At 40.7% G+C, this 13255-nt stretch overlaps 1 long non-coding RNA gene across 1 annotated transcript; it reads right to left on the bottom strand.

The window, feature by feature from the left end:
- Positions 1-695: 695 nt before the first annotated feature.
- Positions 696-2761, bottom strand: LOC310757676. Its single transcript, XR_014545398.1, has 3 exons — positions 2643-2761; positions 1610-1690; positions 696-1392 (listed from the first exon to the last, which is right to left on the bottom strand). It is a non-coding gene; the product is annotated as an uncharacterized lncRNA (long non-coding RNA).
- Positions 2762-13255: the final 10494 nt, after the last annotated feature.

Genomic DNA, 13255 nt, shown 5'->3' on the forward strand with positions numbered 1-13255 from the left:
ATTGCATTTGCAATATCAGGACATCACATCAGGCCCTCTCAATCATCTTGAGAAGTTGGCACCTCTGAATGGGACTCTTGCAGAATTGGCATCTTTTTGCCAGGCTGATGAGACCTAAAGCTACCAGCCTTAACTGGAACCTCTCCCTGACCAAATACAGTTCTTACAACAGGATTTGACCCTTTTTATATCTTCTATATTTATATTTATTGTCCTGCTTTGTTCTTGACCATATTCAACACTTAACCATATTTTCTGGAGGTCAACTGACTGGGTCACAAGAGGGTCCTGTGGGTTCCTTGACCACTTGCTTCACCATATGTTCCACCTATAGGATCACTATCTGTATGACTGCATTACCAGTACTTGGAAAATTCAGTTTTAAAAGAAAGTAACTCCAGTTTCGGTTCACCCACACCAAAAAGGAATTATTTCCCATTCTAGTTCACCTGTTCCAGAAAGGAATTAGTTCCTATTCAAGTTCTTCCCATCCAAAAAGGAACTAATTGCATTCCAGTTCAATTCACAATTCATTCACCTGGTCCTCAGCATGTGTTGTTGTTCTTTTCAGCCTTCAGAATTTTACAGTCTGCTCTGCTGAAGTATAAAATATATTTAAGAAGAAAGAAAGCATCAAAACAAAACACACAGCGTAATGTGAACAATAGTTTTATTTATTTTTCACAACAAGTATGATCTTTAAGCTTAAACAGCAGCATCAATTTTCAGATGGGTAAAAATGGTAAATGCAGTGGCCACAATCAAACACAGAGTTAAGTTCAATTAAACTTCTTTGTATATATGTAAATTGTTAAATAAAAATGGAATGGAATTTTAAAAAATCAAGTTCCACTACAAAAGGAGTTTAATTCACATTCTGTTCACCTGGAAATTATAAGAACTACTTGCAGGTGTAATTCATACATTTTTAATTAATCCAGGGAATTAGTTAATCTGAGTTAGTTCATTCTAATCACTGTGCATTACACATAGTGGGGAGTAGGTTGAATTCCATTCCCAATCAAAGTCAGCTCATAAATGAAAATGATTGCCATATTTACAAATACTACTAAAATGCAGCAAAACAGATTTCCTTTGGACTCCTTGAAATAAAATGCAACTCATTTCCACTGACATATAGACATTTGTATTGCCACTGAACCATTTCTGTAGCTGGAGGGATATTTATTTATCAAGCATGTCAGAAATGATATTTAAAGGAAAGATTTGTTTCCATAAATAGTGATCATCTTGATGTTTTAATAGCCCCATGAAACATTCTTTAAATTGGAGTATGGAGAAACTGTGGAAAGATGGTTGTGATTTGTATCATTTCAAAAAGCAAATCATTCTTCAGCAAATAACAGTTACTTATAAGTGCCAACCCATCGTCTGAAATGGATGAAAAAGATTTATTTGAATTAATATGTTTTCATTCAGGCCCTGGAAGAACAAGACTCGTATGCATAAATGTTTCAATGGATGCTTCTTCAGCAAAATGCTGAAACCACATGTTTCCCTTTAAATTGTGTGACCCAAATTCAGTGTGTAACGTTGCTCACCACCTGGGAGAACAAATTTTTATTTGACGCCTGCAGTGGCATACTACAAACTCTTGCAGAGGCCTATTCTTGCTTTTTCCACAGGGTCAAGTTATTTCATACTCCAGACAGGAAGTTGAACTCTAGAACTGGATGATGAGGGTATATGATACCTTTGTGATTCTGATTGTGTGTTCATCCAGCCATTTGCTTCTCGTGAACTATGTTGCTGGTACAAGTGGTCTTGGTTTATCAGGTCTAGCTTACCATGCTTATACCCAGTATTTGCAGTGCTTATTGGGTCTCCTTTTTGATTTTGGTAAGTTTTCGAAGGATCCCTCCCTCAAATCAATATGAGTAGCTCACAGAAAGTACTATTTGGTTCTATTCATTCCTTGGATAGCCCCTTCTTCCCACTACTGCTCTTTGTTAGGATAATATTGACATGACCCACCAATGCCGGATTTATGTATAAGCTAAACAAGCTATAGCTTAGGCCTCCACTCTCTTGGGGCCCCAAAAACATTTAAAGGGGAAAAAACTGGATGTACATTTACAGATAAATATAAGATAAAACATAAAAAAATAAAACCTACATACAGCAACAGTGTTTTGTGCTGTGTAGGCTCCTATTTGTTATGTGCAAATGGCTTTAGATACCTATTAGGTCCATAAATTACCATATAGCATATATTCAACAAACAAAAAAAACAGTGACAATTTGTTGCTGACAAAGGACAGCTGGACATATAAAGGGCCCCATTACCTTCAGTAGTTTAAGGCCTCATCAAACCTAAATCCAGTCCTGTGACCCACTAATAACCCCCCACATGCAGAATTAAATTTGACGAAATGGCATTCTGTGTGAGTTTACTATTTTCTGACTTACTTATTTATACCTCACTTTCCACTTAAAATAACACTCAAGCAGCTTACAAAAATTAAGACAACACCAAAATAAATATATATAAAAGCAGCTGCCTAAAAACTCATCAAACAATTGCAATAGCATTCACATCGTCTTATATTTAAGGTATTTATCAAATGCTGGGGTCAGGCTTGGGGAGGGAAGGTATCTAAAAAATACTGTCTCCAACTCACCTTTTCCCACCATTTCTTGTTTTGCCATTGCAGCCATCTTCCTGCCAGCAATTATGCAGCTCCGCTCAGTGGCTGCCAGCCATTTTGTTTTCGTCCAGAAGTTTATTCAGAATTGTTATGTGAGGCAGTGGTCGGGGGGGGGGGTGTAGCCGCCATGAGAGAATTGCTGCTGTCAATAGATCTGGTCAAATTTCATCTCCACCCCACCCCCCAAATTGTTAACCATTTTCACCATCTGTGAATGGGAAAATGAAATTGGTGGGTGCATTTCAGCTCAGCCTTAGCATGAGTGAACACAGCAGACTTTTCCTGGTGCTTAAAGCACAGTAATGATAGTATCAGGCAACTTTTCCTGAGGAGAAAATTCCACAGCAGAGACTCCATCACTAAAACATCCCTTTCACTGATTGCTACCACCACCTGTTCCCACCACAAACCCATCATCAGTCTAGTATTCTTTCCTCGAAGAAAAAGGGGCTGTCCTGGAACTTCCTAGCATTTAGGGACGTAAGAAACACAAAATAAAGGATTTGATGTTCATGAAACATTCAGTCTGAAAGATCAGTAGTAATTTTTCCCGCTCCATACTAAAACATTTCAAAATCAGACATCCAGGCAGAAAGAGGGTCAGCCTCTGCCTTCATCTGAAATAGCAACTTAAACAAATATCAGGTAACTTTTTTGTATATAAAGGCACACAGGAAGCAGAGGAGGGCAGCCCAGAACAGCTGACCCAACCTCCCAGTTGCACTTTTGCCACAAGAAAAGGTTAAAAACCATACCCACTTGGCTGTTATACAAATAACTTTGTTTCAACACAGTATGTAGGTGAATAAAAGAGACTGTGTATGCATGGGGAAAATAAATGTGATGTTAATTATTAATTTTGACAAGTCTATATTTCTTCATAATTTTTTTTTCAGGGCTAAAGTTTCAGGAGGGAGGAGGAGGAGAAACCTTGAAGCTGAATGAGTCCCACTTGTGGCTTGGACTCTCACTGCTCAGCATACAATAAAATGGGTTGTGTTATGAAAATAGGTTGTGACAGACCATGGTGAAACCATGGTGAGTGTGGTCTCGTTTGTGTAATAAAGGGGTTTGCAAATGTGGTATTAAAACGGGGAATCTATAAATGCAAAGTAAGCTAGGGAGGATATTATCTAAAGGTTTCTGTATGTTAACTAGCTTCAAAGGCACCAAGACATTTTTAGCTGGTACACCAGTTGTGGTAAAAGTGTGATAGAATGTCATGAGGTTTGCCATTCAAGATGAAACCCATGGTTTATTTTTGACAACCACAAACCTTTTTGTCAAAACCAGCATGAAACACACACAAATGCTGCTTCATTCTGTGGCTCCTTCCCTTGGGGAAGAGCATTTGAGGACCCAACTCGATGCCTAGATCTCTCATCTCTTTAAACATTGGCAAACAGCAGTTGAAGGAGGGCCCAGTCTGGACCAGGACTGTGCCACTGAGGAATTTACTCTTTCCACGTGCACCATTTTTTGAATGAAAAACATCCCTCTGATATTTGGCCTTATTAGGAGGAAAGGGTGTTATACAAAATGGTAGGCAGAGGATGTGATAGGGGACACGTTCTGCAGCAATTCCTCCCCCCCCCCATGCTTTCAGGGTCAGAGGAGGGACTTGGAAGGCCACTTGGCCTGAGCTTCACTCTCAGAGGAGTTCTCAAATTTAGGCACTTGTTGATTTAGGGGCATGTGATAAGTTTCACAACTTGTTCCTATGTCCATCAGACCAAAATGTGACACACATCTTAGAGCTGCACATTCAAGCAATAAGATCATTAGGAAAGGGGTGGGAAATATATTTCCCAGTATCTAATTCTCATATCTATGGTGCCTAGAATACTGTGTGCAGTTCTGGTTCCTCATCTCAAGAAGGATATAGTAGAGCTGGGAAAAGTTCAGAAAAGGGCAACCAAAAATAATGGGAGTGGAGCAACTCACTTCCTATCCACATTCTCCACTCATCACTCATATTTGTCTGACCACAGAAAGTAAAACACCTTTAAAGCTTTTGCAACCTATTAGTTTATCATCAAAACACACTCTTTCTGGTATCCCAACTATGGGAAGCTTTAAAGCAGGCAGCACTTGTAAGTAGATTAGTAGATACAAAGAACAAGGTAAGTTTTGCACAAATTCTCTTGAATGGACTGATACATAGCTACTGAAGTATCCATGAAGTGGGCCCTTGTTTATCCAGTTGTGTGTCATCCTAATTTCTTCTATAGTAGCTGAAAAGCATCCTTGGGAGATTCAGACAGTCTGAACTAAAAGCTTACAGACTCATTAGAAACATTTTAAACTGAACCAAGAAATGTTTGAAGTCATTTTGTGGCCAATATCTTCTTATGATAGTTAGATCTGTGGGTTTTTCAACTTAATCCCTCAAATCCCTGCTACCCCAGAAGTCATCTTCCATATATGCGCCAGCTTTTCTATGCCCTACCACAGCTTCCCACAAATCCCAGTTATCTTTTATAGAAAGGAATTTGTCGTGAGTGTGTGCGTGTGCATTCTATTAAGGGCAACTGCCAATTAAAAAAAATAAATTGTAGTTAGCGAGAATCCCTAACAAAATTATTAATTAGAATTTGATTTCTCTCCCCACACACACATTTTTGATCATAGTAATAACACAGTCCCAGTCCCATCTGTAAAAAATATATTATAAATGAACTAAACGCATGTTCATCTTTGCTGAACAATGCAACATTCTTCTGATGTTTTCAATCATGCTTCAAACATGGTGTGGGGGTGGGGAAAGCTGCTCACTCCATAAAATAAGCATGATTTTCTCTTTAAATATATTACATAAAGAAAGAGAAAAATGAAATCACAGGGGCCTGTGTGGTATGCATTAAGTGACTCATATTCAATTGAATTACATCCCACACATGAGGAAAAATGGTCTCCACTTGTACATATGAGCCACAGCTCACAATATTGCAAATACTGCTTCAGATGGTAGATAAATGTGTTATCCATTACCATGACATATAGTGCTGTTGCCATAGGATCATATGGGCTGCGACATTCTCCTTACACTGTGGTGGCTTTTAGGTCTTTATGACATTGTGTATTTTATTGTTTGTTAAAATTGTTGCGTTTTAGTGCCTTTTGCATCTTTTAAATTTGTGTGACTCCCCTTGGGACTATTTTTGTGTAAGTTGTGTGCTGAATTAAATTAAATAAATAATAAAATGCAATAATATCACCTCTACTCCCTGTCTGGCATCCTGGTGGCTTGTGCTCTTTTGCTTCGCTGCTTCAATTCCACTTCTCAGTTTATTGTTTTGGTTCCTCAGTTGCTGGAAACTTTGTCTGAGGAACGCCCTCAGAATGGTGGGATTGAGTAAGGAAGAACCGAGATAGAACCCTTCCACTTCTCTGGTTGGTGCTTGGCCACTCTTCAGAATTCCCAGCTCCCTCTCCAGGTTCTAAATCAGTACCCATTTACAGGTGGGCTGCAGATGGCACAGCAGTTAAGTGCGGCTCCTTATGTATACCTTATACAGGTGTTTCATTTTGTTCTGCAGTTGTGCAGCCGGAAATCCAATACTGGAAAGAGCATCTCATTCTCTTTGAAAGCGAGGAGAAGGTTTGCTGATGCTCTTCTCATTTATCTCTTTCTCTCCCCTCTTCAGTTCTACTTGCAGCCTGCTCTGTAGGAAAAGCTTGGTCTTTATTAAAAATGGGCAAAGTGCACAAGACATAAAATCCAAATTAAAATAGGAAGAATGGACAACTGTGGAAGTTCCACATCCTTTCTTAAATGTGGCCAACCTCTCTGGAATTGGCACAAGAGTGATGATATCCAGTGATTTGTCTCCAGGGAAAGTAGGAAAGCTAGGTGATGGTTAGAAGAGTCTCATCCAGGTTCCTCCTCTAGCCAAAGGGATAACGCAAAAGAACAATCGGCTGCAGTTCAAGTGAAATGGCAAAAGACAGGAAGCTGAGTTTACCCCCTCTAAGCATCTTAGGGTGCCAACTGTGTCCAAAAAGCTGGTGTGGGAGCCCTGGACTTTGGCATGTTTGGCGAGTTTGTGTGTGTGAGCTGTGTCACCACCTATGTATATTTATAAATAAATGCAAGTCTTACCAAATGCTAATCAAATTCTGGTGGTCTCCTTCTGAAGGAAACCAAACCAGGCTGCACCCCTGGATCTTTTCATCATGGGGAAAAACAGGGAGTGAGCCAACATAACAAGACTTACTCCTTGCTATGCAAAGATGTGAATGACACAAAGAAGTGCCAAGACGTCACAGTCCAACAAAGACATCTCTGTCTTTACAATGCACCTAGTTCTTTTGCTACCCATGCATGGCTGCTCCAAATAGATGATAGAGATAGATGATAGATGATAGATGATAGATGATAGATGATAGATGATAGATGATTGATAGATAGATAGATAGATGATAGATAGATAGATGATAGATAGATAGATAGATAGATAGATAGATAGATAGATAGATGATAGATAGATGATAGATAGACCAAACTGATGTGCATGTGAAGCAAATTTGACCCATTCACTGATCAATATAATGTTGTTGTTGTTTAGTCGTGTCCGACTCTTTGTGACCCCATGGACCAGAGCATGCCAGGCACTCTTGTCTTCATGTATATTTATAAATAAATGCAAGTATTACCAAATATAATAGTGGGCCACAAATACAGCGCTGTACCATTCGCATTTCCATTCCACCAGTTCTGTCTTCCAAAGGCTCCTGGGGATCATTAACACACTTGCACAGTGTAAGAACATTACCAATTGTCTTGCAGGATCAGGCCAAGATCTGCCTTCTCCGGTAATCTGTTTTCATTCACTCAACCAGCCAGCAGGTTGCAGTTGTGACTGGTGCCCACGGAGCCAGAGAGAGCAGAAGGCAGGGGGCCTAAACAGAAACCAGAGCCAACAGATTTGCCCCCTTCCCTCCTTGCTGAGTTCTTAAGAGCGACATGGAGACTGAGAAGGAGGAAGCTGACAGGCAGCCCCATCCCCTTGACTGGTTGCAAATAAGAAGGCAGGCGGGGAAGGGGATGACTGGATGAGGGCCGTGCCCCCTTTGTGCTAATGGGCCAGCCTCCACTGTCAGGTTGTGAAGGTGCTGGTCTGGTGGTCTTCCCCATTATACTGCCTCTGTACATGGACTTTCCACTTAGCTGTTGTGATGTTGTTGTTGTTATTATTATTATTATTTATTTATTTATTTATATATATATATATATATATCCTGCCCTCCCCAGTCGAAGCCAGGCTCAGAGCAGCTAACAACATTAAAAGTAACACAGTTTACATAAAATCACAACCAATTAATTGAAATACATTCTAAAATCAATTCAGAATCAAATCAATTCAGAATCAAATTAATGGCAACCATTGGGCTAGAGTTCTATGAGGATTACCAAAGGAGGGGGTCAGATTGTGCCTTGGCCAAAGGCCTTGGTGGAACAGCTCTGTCAAGTCCCGCAGGGCCCTAGTCTCTTGTGACAGAGCATTCCACCAGATTGGGGCCACAGCCGAAAAAGCCCTGGCTCTGGTTGAGGCCAGCCTAACCTCTCTGTGGCCCGGGACTTCCAAAATGTTTTTGTTTGAAGACCATAAGGTCCTCTGTGGGACATACCAGGAGAGGCAGTCCCGTAGGTACGAGGGTCCTAGGCTGTATAGGGCTTTAAAGGTCAAAACCAGCACCTTGAACCTGATCCTGTACTCCACCGGGAGCCAGTGCAACTGGTATAGCACCAGGTGAATGTGATCCCTCAGCGAGGACCCCGTAAGGAGTCTCGCTGCGGCATTCTGCACCCGCTGGAGTTTCTGTTAGGATATTTCCGTTCCACCTTAAAAGGGAGCAGGCTTTGTGAGTCACAGAGTCTGCGTATTTCCTGTTCACAGGAAGTTTATGTTTTCTATTGCTTTCGTTTTCTCCCTCTGTGTGCCTGAACACGCAAGCAGGCAGTCATGTTTTTCTTTGTTCTGACCAACGCTGAATAAACTTCTAAATAATGCTCTCCTGCTGTGCATCTTTCGCTGTGTGAATTCTGCTGATAGAGCGTGCATCAGCCCAGGAATGTGGCAAGCTATTTTCTGGAGCTCGTGTCGCTAATTGCTGATACTGCGTGTCTACGGGAGATCGATGGACGTCCGGAGACGACGTGGGGCCATGATGGGCTTTATCTCCCTGGCAGTATCCCAACAGTTTCTGGGTCAGTCTCAAGGGCAGCCCCACGCAGAATGAGCTATTCATAGGCCCACCCTCCAAGGAAGTGCTTGGTTCTTTTTCCAAGCCATCTAAACTTGCTCATAAACAGCTTCCAGGACTTCTTTAACTCCAAGGTGTGTACATTGAAGCTGCCCGTTTCAAGGGAGAGACGAGATAAATGCTACTGTGGTTCCTTGTGCATATAAATGGCCCATCATCTGGTGAAAGAAAGACACAGCCAAATGCAAGGTTTGTCGTGAGGGAAGAGGCTGGATTTCATGTGGCTGGATTTCACTACATGTGGGTGCATTTATAAAAATGAGTCACCCTACGGGAATTGCAGGAGATAATGGAATATACTTATGCTACCACAGCAATAGCATTCTTGTTCCAGGGCCAAGGAGGCAACCTTTCTCCACAGGGGTCTCTGAATCCATCACCTTTTATAAACAGCAAACGCAATTTAAAAATAATGGCAATAAAGCGAATTTAAATAATTGGCATGCTGTTATGTCCTCTCCAGCTGTATCATGAAGCCTGGAAGCTTGATGTGCTTTTCATTGGCAGAATTTGCAAACAAGCTACAATTATTTGCTTACTATAGTGGGAAGAAATCAGATTTTCCAAAAGCTAATATGTTGCCTGATGCAAAACAGAGTCCTCTTCCACAATGACTTCGCCAGCCGTCACTTTAGTCTCACGAGTAGAGCTTGTTTCCACATTGCTTTGTTTATATTGACTTGCATTTATGATGCTTCAGAAGTTGCCAGTAAAATATTTATTTAGCAGTTAAAGCATTCTGCAAATGATTTTTCTGTCTCATAAGATAAATATGCCCAGGCTGCTCAAATGAGACATTAGCGTGCTTGTTAAGGAAATTGCAGTTTGATAAAATCCTCTTGAATTACAAATAGCCGTTGCTTTGTATTTGAAGTGGCAACATTCATTTGGAGAGATACTATTTATAATTAAAAGTTGCTCTAAGCTTAGAAACATTATGTATACTGCTAAATATACAGTCACAAAATCAAGCATAACAAAGGATTATGGAACCAGTCTGTAAAAGGAAATGTTTAGCCACAGTGGGCATGATGAATGGAGCAGTAAGTAATGACTTTATTACAATACCTTTTTCTTAAAATGGCCTAGTTGAGTTTTTGCTTAGTTGTAGCATTGTGGGGCTGTGAAGTTGTAGAAGTGGGGCTGTGACCAGCATCAAAGATGGGGATGCAGGAACACAACTAGCCATGTTGCAAAAGATCTGTGATCAGGATCTCCCCAATCTCAAAAGGAATTAGTATCAGCCACAGGAGAATTAGATCACCACCATGGTGCTAGGGAAGGACAGAAACCGTTCCTCAACACTTTTCTCCCCATGGGAGAAAGCACTATGTTCCTGTAGTAGAAGTAGTAGTAGTAATAATAATAATAATAATAATTTTATTATTTATACCCCACCCATCTGGCTGGGTTTCCCTAGCCACTCTGGGTGACTTACAGCATATATAAAACAAAGTAAAATATTAAAAACTTCAAGATACAAAGAAGTATCCAGTTCACCAAGGTGTTTTCTGTGTTTCCCCACCCCCAAGATCACAAAAATTGTTTTTCCCCCCCCCTCTACATAAACACATGCACACACACACACACAACAATGGACAGCACCTTTGGGTTCCCCACTTGGAGGCCATTATAAAATAATGTCAGGAGAGCATTTTGATTCAGAAAGACAGCATGGAGGCTAATCTTCCCTTATCTCCACCCCTCACCACATCACCATCCTGATCCAATTCCCCCACCCCCTTGCAGCTTTGACCTAGTTTTAAATGCAAGATATCCTGACTGTGGATCTTTCATGTCATGTCTAGTTTGGTTCCAAGGACAGAATTCCATTTGCCCAACGTCAAGCTTGTTCTCCTCACAGGAACAACAAAACATTAGCCCATTAAAAAGAACGTTCAAAGACTGTGACGTAAGCATGATAATTATTTTCTCTTTTTATGCTTAAGTTCATTAGTTTTGACCTCAGAATCACTCTGTCCTGACAGTAGTTTGAATGCACATGATTTTGGCCACATGGGAAAAACCTACTAATATCTCATGTATCCCTTGGAGAAAGAAGTGTGATCACTCTTCATATGAATGTGCGGTCAAATTCAGTCTTCACTACAGTGAAATAATGTGGTAAGATCATTTTGATAGGGTAACAACAACCTTGGCAGCAGACATAATTTTCTGCTGTCCAGAGCTTTGCCATGTACTTTCAAGTTCCTTTTTTGCCCTCCCTTCCTTCTCCCTGCCCACCACCCCCTGTCCCACATCACTGTCCTTATCTGTCACTGCCCCCCACAAAAAAATGGTTTCCTTCAAGTTGGCACCTCTGAATGGGGGTGCTGCTGTGGTGGCAGCGCTATTGGAATGGAGGAAGGGGAGCCAGGCCTTTTCCACATCCTACTCTGCTCTGGTGTCTGAAGTGGGTGAGGAGGAGGCAGAGAGGGAAGATGGAAGCTCTTTTCCAAATCTTTGCCAAAGAACTTGTGGGGTTTCACCATTTGCTCGTCAATGCAAGCATTGCAAGCTACTGAGATTCATATTTTGAAGCCAGGAAATATGAAATGTAATGACATCACCAGCCTTAAATCCAAGACTGTGAGACTTATGCTGCTTGATAAAGGCAAGCATACCCCTTGAATATTGCCGTTTTGATTACTGGCAGCTGAATCTGTGGACCCGGCTCTTTTGAAAAGCACTGCTGTTTAAGGCGAAGTGAGAAGTTCTATTTCTGGAGTTCTGCATTGCCTGCTTCACATTGCCTGATAGGTGCTGCAGTCATCAAGTGAAAGTATGAGCTGGTCCTGGAACAAGCAGAGTTTTGTTTTTGCTGAGCTGAAAACATTCTCCTTCAGAAGAAAACAACTTCTTCTGAATGCCCCTCCCTCATAATTTACCCCAGAAATGCAACAAATAATAATTTATAGCTCTGCTCTGGTTACTTAGGCACAAACTTCCTTTGGCAATGGTGAGAAATTTTACATGAATAAGGATTTTTCAGTCCGATCCATAGTCCGTTCCCAAGAAATCTAGCGTCCTATTCCTAGCTCATATTTCAAATGTGACCCTTTGTATTTTGCGCTGACTTTTCAGCACATTTTTATGGTGTGCTTCTCACACTGAAGCTTTCCCCTAAACTGAATATTATCTGATAGACTGTATAGTGGAGAGAGACTCTGTAGGACAGTCAAGGTCATGTTTACCAAAAGCACACTAATAAAAATATCACTGGGAAAAGTGAGATATGTAAACAAAGGGTCAGAGAAGGGAATCCTTGTGGGTTTTGCATGCCTGAGCCCAAGAAAAACAGCGTCGGGCATTTTAAAAGGAAGGAAACAGAGCATCGTGCCAAAGTCTTGGTGCAAAATTGGTAGCCTCCAATTACAGGCTCTCTGGTTTAAAGGGAATTTTTATTTTAACCCAGCCCTTGCATAGCTAATGAAAAGTAAAATGCTGATAATATCTCTGCGGAATCCTTTTTCTCCAGATATATGAAAGCATTAGGGAGAGAATTCATGTTTTATTTGAAGAAAATATCTTGATCTTGGCTTTTAAATATCTTGATTTGGCTTTTGCAGCTCTCCACTAATGAAGCGAATTGAGTGACATTGCAGGCTAATAGGGAAAATGTGTTTCAGAATTACCATGCTAGTTACATCACTTCGTTCTGATGTGATTCTGGCACTTATTGGATATAGAGTCTTTGATTGTCTACACCATGTCTGCTTCTGAATTTGTTCCACACCTGTGAAATATTTGCAGGAGCACTTTTCCCCATCTGTGCCAACCTGGCCATTGAGTTCTGCAGAGGGGACTCCACTTGTGGTTCCATTTTTGGATGATGCCCAAACAGCTGTAACCCAAAACAGGACATTTTCCATCCCAACACCCTACCTGTGGGACTCCCTGCCTCTGGAGACATCTGCAGTAGCTAAGTTCTGATTGAGTTCTCCCTTGCTTTTGGAACCTACTAAAGACCATATGGCCAAGAAGTCGATGTTCTGTTCTGCTGTTATATGATCATTTGTTTTATCCCCTCCTACATTGTGTAGTTTGCATTTTGACTATTTCTGCATTTTATGTAGATTTTAATTGCAGCTCTTAATCAGCTCTTTTCATTGTACTGGAGTGTTTTTCCTCATATAATTTTTATTGGACTTTTAAAATTATAAGGAAAGGAAAACATTACAGAAGGAAAACTAAGAAATAAAAGAGAAGTTTGCAGAAAACAAAAAACAAAGCATTGTGCAGTGCCAATGCAGACATGGAACGTGAGTAGAGCAAAATATTGTAGAGTTTTAACAAGTACTTCTACATATTTGAAAAAG

Source organism: Podarcis filfolensis, assembly GCF_964270895.1.
Source record: "Podarcis filfolensis genome assembly, chromosome: 2".
Classification (NCBI taxonomy): domain Eukaryota; kingdom Metazoa; phylum Chordata; class Lepidosauria; order Squamata; family Lacertidae; genus Podarcis; species Podarcis filfolensis.